The 13052-nt window shown below is 40.0% G+C and overlaps 1 protein-coding gene and 1 non-coding gene across 2 annotated transcripts in view; both read left to right on the top strand.

Annotated features, from left to right (window-relative positions):
- LOC126484981 (nucleoredoxin-like protein 2) overlaps positions 1-13052 on the top strand; it is a 54623-nt gene that overhangs the window by 17079 nt on the left and 24492 nt on the right. The window lies entirely within an intron of this gene.
- LOC126485630 (U6 spliceosomal RNA) lies at positions 794-900 on the top strand. The gene has a single exon (XR_007588053.1). It is a non-coding gene; the product is annotated as a U6 spliceosomal RNA (small nuclear RNA).

Here is a 13052-nt window from a genome sequence, read left to right as displayed (position 1 = left end):
TTTTAAGTAGCCAGCTTGTGCACTTCCCCATATATGAACTGAATAAGACTTCGGGAAAGGGACGCCCTGTCAGGATATAGAAAACCTTTTGCGTTTATTAAAATGTTCTTCAACCATCAAAAATACAACAATTAAGACAATAAACGTACAAGTCTGCAATGAAATTAATACTTTTAACGTCTTTACCAAGATCAGTGAATTACTTAAAAATCTCTTAACAGTAAAACACAACAGCCTATATACGGCGCCTATTAAGAAGTTGCATGCCATGTTGGCACATAATAATCATTAAATGTGGACAACATTAGTATTAAAGGACACCAGACAATAGTAGATTAAAGAATCATCACTTCCAATCATTTACAAGAGTGAAAACTTTACCATGACGAACTTCACAAAATATCTGATGATAAAACAACTTTTTCTAACATGTGCCAGGCAAAAACAGAAATTAAACCACAAAGTTTTTGCTTACGTGGGTACTAGTATCCTGTTCTTCAGTGGACCTGCGTGGTACAAGATATGAATCAGTTGCAGAGGAAACGGAAATTAGAACGACTACCAGACAAAGATATAATTCAAAATGTGTGCAAAAATGATTTAAAATTTCTTAATAACACATTCATTTATTTTTAACTGCGATTATGACACTTTGCCACAGAACATAAACTATTTATTATCTACGGCTCGAAAATAAACCAATATTTGTGACCAAAATATGACGTTATTGGTCAAAGTGACATACATAACACTGGCATCTTGTACCTCAGTTGCCGCGCGGGATTAGCAGAGAGTACTCGCTTCGGCGGTACATATACTAAAATTGGAACGATACAGAGAAGATTAGCATGACCCCTGCGCAAGGATGACACAAAAAGCCGGCACGGTAGCTCAGCGTGTTCGGTCAGAGGGCTGCTCGACCTCTGTAATAAAAAACTAAGTAAAGGAATCAACGATCAACTTGACCGGATATCTTGTGACGTCCGCCTAGACCAAACACAACGAGCAATACCGAACATAATGCAAAAAAAAAAAAAAAAAGCGGTCTAAGGCGCTGCAGTCATGGACTGTGCGGCTGGTCCCGGCGGAGGTTCGAGTCCTCCCTCGGGCATGGGTGTGTGTGTTTAATTTAGGTTAAGTAGTGTGTAAGATTAGGGACTGATGACCTTAGCAGTTAAGGCCCATAAGATTTCACACACATTTGAAAATTTTTTGTACCTCAGTTGAACTACCAAAGTTGTATCCTATTCATCCATCTTCTTCTAAAATGTCCCAGGTAGAAACAGAAATCAAACCACAAAGTTGTCTTTTACATAGCACCAAAATGTACTTGCCATCCTGAACGAAGACAAAGTACAAACACACTCATGAGCGTGTAGGATGGGAGCGTGGTTGTACGAGAAAGGAGGTGATGAGATTGGTGTGGGGGGGGGGGGGGCGGAGGAGGGTTGGGGGGGGGGGGCGGAGGTGGAGGGCTGGGAAACGGGGAGAGAGAGGAGGAGTATGAAGATGGAGCGCAAAAAGGGGAGGGGGTCAAGTAGGCAACATGGCAAGAATTTAAATAATATATTGTCAGTAGTAATACAAGAAAATTATTGAATTTGGACTGGAAACGATTTTTCATCATTTTTATAATCAAATAAGTAAGAACCGCCATATTCAACAGAGAAACCATACGTTACTCAGGAGTAATCGTGCAGATAATATGTGCTAACATTCCTCAGGACGGCAAGATGGTTTTGATGGTTGGAGAACACTGTAATAAATACAAAAGGTTTCCTGTATCGTGATAGGGCGACCGCTTCCCAAGATTTCCTTACTGTAGCGAAAGAAGTAGACTGCCAGTTACTGTAGCCGCTGGAACTGTTCGTCTGTACATTTTTGAAATAGCTTTTTGCATTTTCGGAAATATATTTTTGACTATGTTACGCAACTCTTGAAACAATATGTCATGTTTTTTGGCATGTGCTTAAAATTTGGCAATACTTGTGTTATATAGGTGTGTAAATTTCGTTTTCTGCCCTGTACGATGATTTGAAAATGGGTCCCGGCCCGAAACTAGCCATCGAATGAATAAAAAAAGTGAAATCTGCACTCTGGACAAGTTGTTCTCAGTACAGATAACTAAAGTGCTTTCGTTGTTCGTAGTACATTTAGAGAGAATATCTTATCAGATCGCTGTTCAAATTGGAACTGCCCCATTCTTCAGTGAGACACTTAAATAGTTACAGCCCCGAACTACTGGAGCTGTCTGGTATTTTCTCGAATGACGACACTAGAGCTAGAGGGTGTTTGCATCGTCGATGCAGCCTACGCAACATGCAACGCCATCTGTGAGACGACCTCGTCAACATAAACTTGTTTGCATAAATAAACCTAACTGAGGCTCCATTTACATCTTGCACCAACAGATGGCGATATTTCAGTACTTAAACCAAGCTCGTAACAGTATTTTGGAAATTTGGGACTAAATTGGGTATTGTCGGAATGTCGGGACAAGAAGGTCCATAATGGTGACGGTGCCGATCTATTGGAATGGATGGCAACCCTAAATTACACTGATGTTTCGCTGGTTACGGAAGGTAGGAGACGAGGTACTGGCGGAATTAAAGCTGTGTGGACGGGACGTGAGTCGTGCTTGGGTAGCTCTCAGTTGGTAGAGCACTTGTCCGCGAAATGCAAATGTCCCGAGTTCGAGTCTCGGTCCGACACACAGTTTTAATCTGCCAGGAAGTCTCTTGCACTAGTTCACTGAATAATGTGGGTAGAGAGGTAAAAATTGACAAGTCAAGTGAAGAATGGGATGCAACTCATCGGCTTTGGCCAATAACGTCATATTTTGTACACAAAGATTAGTTTATTTCGAGCCGTAGAAAGTAAATACTTTATGATCTGTGGCAAAGCGTCATAATCACAATTAAAAATACATGACTGTGTTATTAGGAAATAGAAATTGTGTATGCTTTTTGACGCTTGTGGTAATTTTAAATAATTTCTGCACACATTTTGAATTATATCTCTGTCTGATAGTCGTACCAATTTCTGTTTCCTCTGCAATTGATACATATCCTGTACCACGTAGGTCCACTGAATAGCAGGATACTAATACCAGTGAAAGCAAAACAAGCGACATACATAACACTGGCATCTTGCACCTTAGTTGTACTACGAACGTTATATCCTATTCTTCAGTTGATCTATAAAAGTCAGCTGCAGTACGGGGTACAAATTTTACGTTTGTCGCATTTTTCACCTTCACCAGTACTAGTATGTTATACGTATAGGTCAACTAAGCACTGGATACAAATTTTACGTTTGTTGACTCACTAGTACGAAGGTGAGAAAACCGACGTACGTAAAATTTGTATCGTATACTTCATCTGACCTACGCCGATATACTGAAGTACAGGATAGTACCTATCTACGTCAGCTGAGGTATTCCAAGCCATTGTTACGTATATCCAATAAACGTGGGCTCTGAAGTGCGTACCTTAAACAGCTATCAACAATTGGTCAATAGAGATGTGTTTCACGTTAGTCAAGATGAACTTATGGTCATAGCTCCTCAGATATGTATTTTAGAGCCCACGTTTACTGGACATTTTTTCTTGTTTTTGTCCATATTTCCACCTCTGAGTTACCAACCCTACACTCTTCGGAACACGAGAACCGATACATGTGTTCAACTGTCAGAGGTTTCAGAACGGTTTTCGTTTATGACTTTCAACTCGTTCGTTTCCAGTACAGGGATCCTTACTTCACATTAACACATTTATCGTTCTCCATCATCCCAGAAAGTCTGTAACATCTTCACGGAAGCACCCTGTGTATACGTACATTTACAGACGCCCGCTCCCATAACTTTGACGCTCTGTAGTCTCGCTGGGTGACATTTCCGGACATGGGTTCCTATTCAAAAAACGATGTACTCACTCCCCTCTACAAGCCCTAGAAGTCTGTAACGGGAATTTCCGACCACCCTGTATATACAGAATCTGTTTTCTCTGTACTACATTCCTTTGTTTCTCAACATTCGTCTATGCCTTTACAATGGAGCATCTGTGGTAACTTGTGACGCCATTTTTCGAAGCCGACGGTTTGTACCCCATTCTTCAGTATTCCCAAATTGACACTTATGCCTGAAATGACAGTGAGTTTTATTGAAACCAAAAACGAGTGCAAAAACTAGTCAACAGATAGCGGCGGACGGCAACACGTCAGTGACGTTGCATGAGAATCATGAATAAAATGAGCCGTAGTCGGAGAGGAAGTCATGTCATCCCTAACCTGGCTGATAAACACCTACTGGAAGGTGCGACTTTTATGTAGGATGGCGCTCCACCCCTTATTGCTACACGGATAAGAGATCTCTTGCGCACATCGTTTGGTGTCGATCGCGTGCGTGGCCAAGTCTGTTATGCGTGACCTCTGAGGTCCCGATCGTCCGGGTCTCATTAGGGATGCAGGAAGACAACATCCGACGGCAATTTCTCACCATACCTAGTGACATGCTGTACAGTGCAGTTCACAACACTATCCTCGACTACCGGTAGTGTTGATCAGTAACGCTCGACATGTTCAGCATTCGTTATAAAGAGAATAGTCTTTGCTAAAAGTCAATTTTTACGCTAATTATTGCTTTTGTATCACACGAAGCGCCTTCTGTTCGTGATTTTGTGTCCAATTTTTTGTTTCAATAAAACCCCATGTCATATGAAGCATATGAGTCAGTTTTTACCTCTCCATCTGCGTTATGTGTAGAACTGATTTTTTAAAATTTCAGTTGGTTATTGAGTCAACTGTGTATAGCTAAAGATTGTTTTGTATGATGCTGTCTTCCATTTATTTACAATAAATGTTTATCTTTTATTTCGTACTGTGAACCTTTTCTCCACTTCAGTTGCAGACCGGTTTTCAGATTGTTAGATGCATTTTCTTTCTGAAAAATGGTTATTTTGTTAAAGAGGCACTGAACATTTTAGTTGTAACTCAAGCTATTTCTTCCAATACACAAGATTCTCGTAATCAAATCTGCTTTCCACAGTTACGGTTCAAGATACGACCAAAGGTTTGATGTTATTGCTGTCATGTCGGTAGTATTGTCTGACGCAAGGCCGACAAACTATAGGTATCGGGTTGTTATAATTAAAATGAAACTACTCACAGAAGCCCAATGTGGGCTGTAATTGTCGAATGGCAGCAAAACGTAGTACATATTCCATTGCGTTAATGCGGAATCGATTTACTCTAGAAAAAAGTAGTTCCCGTTTTGGCCACTAGGTGCAAAAATGCAAGAAAGACGTACAGAAATGTTTCCATGTGTAATTGATTATGAGAGGGATGTGGGCAGACATGGTCAGACTAGTGAGAAAGGCATAATGTTGACTTTATTATTAATCGCTGATTACACAGTTTATTCAACGTGAGCACCGGAGACATCGACGAGGTGCTGTACAGCGTCAGATTTGCATCTGGTGGCCAAAATTGGAACTAATTTTTTTCAGCGTAAATCGGTCCCGCATTAATGCATTAGCATATCTAGAGTTCACGCAGAATATGGTGACAGGTGCGCAGTGATCAATTTCCGTCTCAAGCACTGGATGAGTTCATTCGTTTGTTCACAAGACGAGGTCGACATTGTCCGCTTTCAGCCTGTTCGCGACGCGCTGTGCTGACAGAATCGAAGAGCACGTCCTGCAGTCTTTCTCGAACGATTTTACAGGAACTACTCGGTAAAAACATTCATTTTTGCCTTACATATAGCTTTGCATGTCAGCTTCCTGATGATGTGCCCATCATTTCGTCAATGCTCGTAGTTATTGTGTTATATGCAATTAAGTAAGACACTGCGCAACATTCGAAAAACATAGGGGTCGCTATGACTTTGCGTTTATGCATATTACGTCGTATGCTGCTGCGTATGGAATTTAGCTAGCATATTTAATTTTTCTTTAGACTTTGGTGGAGGTCTCTGTCATCAATCTCGAGAAAACTTATCTGATGTAGCACACTCGTTTGCTATATCGCGCGTCAGCGATAAGGTCATATAAGTGAAATATCCGCAACGTTACTCAAATTTCATAAACGGTCTGAGATATCTAAATGAGATTTTGGCGTATGATGGCATACAAAGAGGAGAGTGTTTTGCCATGTGGTTACTAAGCGAAACTTCATTGTCTACCGTGTCATTCCACTAATTACAGACTGTTTCGATGAAAGAATGTAATTTTGATGGGCCATGGAATTGCTGATGAAATGAGAAATACTGTGGACTTCGGAATAGCATAAATGAAGACATTACGCGTTTATTTTAACACCGCAGAAGTGCTTCTCTGTAAAACATTGACCTTACTTGTCATCAGTTGCTCACTCAATACACTGAATAAACCACTGTTTCAGAATTCTCTCGCAACAGAGTCTGCATAACATGTTAGTGATGTGACACTGTATAAACTCCGCTGAGTTTTCCCAAACGAAGCAAATTATACGATGGCAACAAGAGAAATATAGGTGTTAATCAAAATTCGCCACTCATGACGCTTCTCTGAAAGTTACAAATGGTTAACAAGTCAGACAAAAATAAATCGCTGCTTTTGTTGCATTTTCAGCAGAATACTTTTTAGATACTAACCGAAGCAGAGGTTACACTGAATCTTTTTGGATGATCACCATACAAGTGTGGGAGGGCGTGGGGAGCTGCATTTAATATTTACAAAAAATGTGAACTGCACTTCCCCTCCAGCGCGCAGCATTTACCCTACAGCGCCTGCCCGCAACCCCCACCACTATCACCCTCCCCACGCAACGCATCAACTGACTACATTATTCTGCATGAACTCTACCAGGTTTCACTGCCGTAGGATAATTACAGCCACCTCTGTGAGTAGCTGCACGTTAATTATAAAAGCTTGGTGCTTTCTTTCAGGGTCCGATAAAAATAAAACGAAACTGATAATTTTACTGAGGAACTGCAAGAGACAGTCATCAATTTCTGATTACCAAATCGAAAAAAATTGAGCAGAGACTATGAAAGACCTTTACATGTCTATCCTCCAATCCTAACAAGGGATGATTTGGTGGAGCCCTTGATTGTAGACATCTGCATTAGGCTGTCGAGGAAGCATTCAACCATAATGCTGTGAGAAAACTCTCTTGGATAGCTTCCTGCGAAGATATGTCTTGACAACTTCCTTTAATCTAAAGAGAGTTCGTAGTATGCTCCTGTGACTATTTACCCTTTACGAACATATTATGTTAGTGTCACATGATAGGAGTTCAAAAAGAAGCACTTAGCTCTCCTTGTCAGATGACAGCTGGATCTACAACGTTTTTGGGGAGCTGTATGCACAGTAGGGGTGAGAAGAATCACCTAGTTAAAATCGATACCGGTCTTTTAGTTCTCTATAACAGATATTTTTCGATATTTGTCTGCTCTCGGTTATAGCAAGTGTTTTTTATTTTTCACTAATAACTGGGTAAAAAAAAAGCTGAAATATGAATAAGTAACTGCAGCAGTGTTAAAATTTTTCGTTTTTAAATAAGCTTCGTTTCACGAACTGGTAGTTTTTATTCGTAAACTTTGCTTTGCTTTGAAATATTGCGTTATTATAGAAAATGGGAAATGCGATCAGTGCTGTTTTAATAAAAATACCGACAGAAACGAACAACAAACACATGGCAAAAGAAGTGGCATGGCATTGCTGAGACAATAATGTACCTGTTTCCATGTTGCGGTCGCCTATTGTATGGTACATTTATACGTGCAGTGTGCAAGACTTGCCCCATCTGGTCTATATGGTAGTTCCTCGCTGTCCTCTTACGAAGTGTAGTATCAATGGAGTACAATGCTCCGCTTGATCTAAATGATTAAAAAGGGAGGAACCACCACGAATTTGTGACAGAATATATAAGGAGAAAACTTAAAGCTTAATAGTTCAATCATAGTTTACAATAAAAATAGAAAGCAGCTGATCAGCTGTCTGTGGCTACACAACATGTCTTTATCTGCTTGTAGCTCTGGTGAACGGACAAATTAACACGAAAATACAGTTGTTCAACCTCAGTTTTCACTTTTTAGAACTGACTATTCGTAATGTCTTACTCTGTGACTTTTCGCCAATTACTACGAACTATGATCTTTCTGACAGGAAATCACGAATACAGTCGCAAAACTGAGATGATACTCCATAGCCATTCAATCTGATTGGAATTGCCTATGGGGAACGGTGTCAAAAGCCTCCTGTCAATGTAAAAAATATCGACTCAATTTGACATCCGCTGTCGACAGTGCTCATTACTTCGTGAAAATAAAAGAGTGCGTGTGTTTGGATCTGATGGACGTACACCGACAAGTGAGAATAAAGAGCTAGTTGTGATCACAAGAACGATATTTTCTGAATTCGTGTTAGGTATTTGTCAATAAATCGTTTTCTTCGAGGTAATTCATATTGTTCGAACACAGTATATTTTTCAGAATCCTATGCAAATTGGACGTTAGTGATACGGGTCTGTAACTCATCGGTTTACTCCTGTTTCCTTTCTTGAGTAATGGTGTGACCTGTGCAGTTTTCCAGTCTTTGGCTGTGGATCATTTTACGGGCGAGCGGTTGTATACGATTGCTAAGTATGGAGCATTGTTGCTGTACGCTTCCACAGACTCAGCAAACGCACGAAACAAATTGCTAAGACACTACACTATAACAGTGGAATGTACCGTTTCCGTTTGGCTACGGTACTATGGTGTGGGGATTTCATTCTGCACCAGTACTGCAGACAAGCAAGTAAATTAATTACATAATTTAATTAATAATAATTAAAATACTAATGGCAAAACTTTGACTCCCCCTCGTATTCATCTAGCCGTGCTTCTCTGTATCTGTTTTCCGCCATTGTCCGTATGCTTTCTCAACTCCCATGATAACTGATCGGCTGAGTGGCAACGGCTACAATTTTACTGCAGGCGACTTCTTTCACTCCGTCGGAAAATGACGAAAAACATATGATACTCACACTGCACTTTTGAGTCCTTACCACAAATGTTCAGCTGACAGTGACTTTACCTTCATGGTATCTGCGCGATGTACACATAGGACAAAGCAGTATGTATATTGGTTGACACTTCTCGGAACGTACGTTCTCAGAATCTTAACACTAAGCCGGCCGGTGTGGCCGAGCGGTTCTAGCCACTTCAGTCTGGACCGCACGACAGCTACGGTCGCAGGTTCGAATCCTGCCTCGGGCATGGATGTGTGTGATGTCTTTAGGTTAGGTAGGTTTAAGTAGTTCTAAGGGACTGATGACCTTTTTTTCGTTTGTCTCGTTAAAGCAGTGCTGACATGCATGAAGTATAGTTTCTTTTTAACTGTTGTCCTGTATTGTCCCGTTTTTTCGTTTCTATTTTTCAGAAATATCCGGTTTTTTCCACAAAAATTTGGTCACCCAAAAAATAATATTCTAAGTCCTGACAATTTTGGCACCGGATGCAATTTAAATTTAAAATTCAGATATCACAATCTTCCAACTTATTGGTGTTCGAAGTTGTCAGTCATAATTAGTTGTCAACAACTCTCGATGATAAATATGAGAAGAGATATTAAATAAAATATAACTCTTCCAGTGAGTCATTCATAGTCTGCTAAAAGATGCATTCAAGTATTTCTTCAGGATTACAGTTCACCATCGATAAATATGCAGTGGTCTTTGATTAACATGTAGTCGATTCTTTCTCCCTCCCTCTTAATTATCAGTGTTAGTGAACTTACTGGTTCACTGATGGGCATGGGCATGTGTCAACAAATTCCAACCGTTCATTAAGTTACAAATACTATACACTACAATTACACTGGCAGAAGCTTTCTAGGTCGCCACTACCACAGACAATCCCTTGATAACAGGTTAAGGAAATGAGGGAAACACAGATGCTATTGCCAACTCCTCCACCGAACTCTCTCCCTTTGGGGGGGGGGGGGGGAGGGGGGAGGGACTTCTCTGGTGGGCGGAAGAATAATGATAACCATCGATTCTACAGAATGGACTCCGTCAGCTTCACCCCTACAGACCCCAAACAGGTTGGTCCTAGTACCTATTATGGAGAGTCTATGAAGAGTACAGCAGGCTGACACAAAACTTCCAACAACTGAACACTATTATACTCGAAATATTTTAATCTTGTTGATGCATAAATAAGAAAATTGAAGTTGGTTTCCGAGTTTCTGATTAATATCAACAAATATAACCAATTATTCTACTTCTTATTCTTCTCCAAACATCATCATGCCAATCCAGTCCCAGAAATCAGGCTTATTCAAAATGTAGACACTAAAAGAAAACTTACTAATAAGTAAATAATGGTCATAGCTCTTTATATGTTCATTTCTGCTTCAATTTTGTCACAATAGACGTATAAAATTTTGTTATTAGATTGACACTTAAAGTACAAACATGAGTCTCATAGAGGACGTTAAGTGCATAACAGTGAACCTTATGAACATGTGGAGTCATATGTACAAATAATTATGTCTGTTTCACTGACAGTTCTAAGTAGGAAGAGAAAGTATACACTGTGAAGAACATCTTCACACAGAAGAAATCAGATTAGTATATGCAATAAGAGAATCACCATAGAAGAACCAGCAATGGTGTACTACTATGCATACTTCCACTGACAACCATCGACTATATTCTTCTCAATACTAATATTCAACAGAATTTCTTTCTTGTTGCTCTTTCTGAAGTCAACCTCTTGCGAATGGCACCATACCAACCTCATATTGCTTCCTTAATAGTATTCACTTCACGTGCTGCCCGTCAGCTGCATACCCAGGTTCTTAGACCCCTAAAAAACCCCTTATATTAGTAACTCAACTATTTCTGTTCGCTATGAACATGAAATACCCTCAGACTTCAAGAAGAATATAACAATTCCAATCCCAAAGAAAGCAGGTGTTGACAGATGTGAAAATTACCGAACTATCAGTTTAATAAGTCACAGTTGCAAAATACTAACGCGAATTCTTTACAGACGAATGGAAAAACTGGTAGAAGCGGACCTCGGGGAAGATCAGTTTGGATTCCGTAGAAATGTTGGAACACGTGAAGCAATACTAACCTTACGACTTATCTTAGAAGAACGATTAAGAAAAGACAAACCTACGTTTCTAGCATTTGTAGACTTAGAGAAAGCTTTTGACAATGTTAACTGGAATACTCTCTTTCAAATTCTGAAGGTGGCAGGGGTAAAATACAGGGAGCGGAAGGCTATTTACAATTTGTACAGAAACCAGATGGCAGTTATAAGAGTTGAGGGGCATGAAAGGGAAGCAGTGGTTGGGAAAGGAGTGAGACAGGGTTGTAGCCTCTCCCCGATGTTATTCAATCTGTATATTGAGCAAGCAGTAAAGGAAACAAAAGAAAAATTCGGAGTAGGTATTAAAATTCATGGAGAAGAAGTAAAAACTTCGAGGTTTGCCGATGACATTGTAATTCTATCAGAGACAGCAAAGGACTTGGAAGAGCAGTTGAACGGAATGGACAGTGTCTTGAAAGGAGGATATAAGATGAACATCATCAAAAGCAAAACGAGGATAATGCAATGTAGTCAAATTAAATCTGGTGATGCTGAGGGAATTAGATTAGGAAATGAGACACTTAAAGTAGTAAAGGAGTTTTGCTATTTAGGGAGTAAATTAACAGATGGTGGGTGGTGGTGGTGGTGGGTAGTGTTTAACGTCCCGTCGACAACGAGGTCATTAGAGACGGAGCGCAAGCTCGGGTTAGGGAAGGATTGGGAAGGAAATCGTCCGTGCCCTTTCAAAGGAACCATCCCGGCATTTGCCTGAAACGATTTAGGGAAATCACGGAAAACCTAACTCAGGATGGGCGGAGACGGGATTGAACCGTCGTTCTCCCGAATGCGAGTCCAGTGTGCTAACCACTGCGCCACCTCGCTCTGTAAAAATAACAGATGATGGTCGAAGTAGAGAGGATATAAAATGTAGACGGGAAATGGCAAGGAAATCGTTTCTGAAGAAGAGAAATTTGTTAACATCGAGTATAGATTTAAGTGTCAGGAAGTCGTTTCTGAAAGTATTTGTATGGGGTGTAGCCATGTATGGAAGTGAAACATGGACGATAACTAGTTTGGACAAGAAGGGAATAGAAGCTTTCGAAATGTGGTGCTACAGAAGAATGCTGAAGATAAGGTGGGTAGATCACGTAACTAATGAGGAGGTACTGAACAGGATTGGAGAGAAGAGAAGTTTGTGGCACAACTTCTAGAACAACTAGAAGAAGGGATCGGTTGGTAGGACATGTTTTGAGGCATCAAGGGATCACAAATTTAGCATTGGAGGGCAGCGTGGAGGGTAAAAATCGTAGAGGGAGACCAAGAGATGAATACACTAAGCAGATTCAGAAGGATGTAGGTTGCAGTAGGTACTGGGAGATGAAGAAGCTTGCACAGGATAGAGTAGCATGGAGAGCTGCATAAAACCAGTCTCAGGACTGAAGACCACAACAACAACAACAACAACAATGAACATTTACAAAATAGCATTTCTTTTATCCCGTCTTGTTAAGTTGTATATAAAAATGAATCATTAAGAGATCAAATCTTATTCATATCCATTATGTTCCCAAACTTTCAGTTTTCATATTAGCAATAATTACTTAGGATTCATTAACTATGAAAGGCCCTAAATATTTAGTACTGTACATGCCTTTCACATTCTTAGTTACTGTGCCAGTAATTTCGTCATTTTTGGATGTGGTATTTTTGTAACCACAAAAGGGATAAAACTTAACTCTTAACTTCTCATTCGTCGAACTACTTTTGTTGTTATTAGCCAAAACTAGATCCACTACCTTTTAGAGTATCAAAATACTTGTTCTCTATCATTTTTTTCTCTTTTCTCCTTCTTTAACAACTCTTTAACACTATTCATTGATACAGCCTACAGATGCTCATTTACTTCAGGCCACTCTATACATTCTAATGAGTATACTTCTCTATTTGTCTGCCTAGCACTTCCATAAGCGACATTCTAGTTACAGAG

This window comes from Schistocerca serialis, chromosome 6, assembly GCF_023864345.2.
Source record: "Schistocerca serialis cubense isolate TAMUIC-IGC-003099 chromosome 6, iqSchSeri2.2, whole genome shotgun sequence".
NCBI classification, from domain to species: Eukaryota; Metazoa; Arthropoda; class Insecta; order Orthoptera; family Acrididae; genus Schistocerca; species Schistocerca serialis.
Note: the sequence above shows the minus strand (reverse complement) of the source record. Positions and strands in the feature narration are given on the sequence as shown.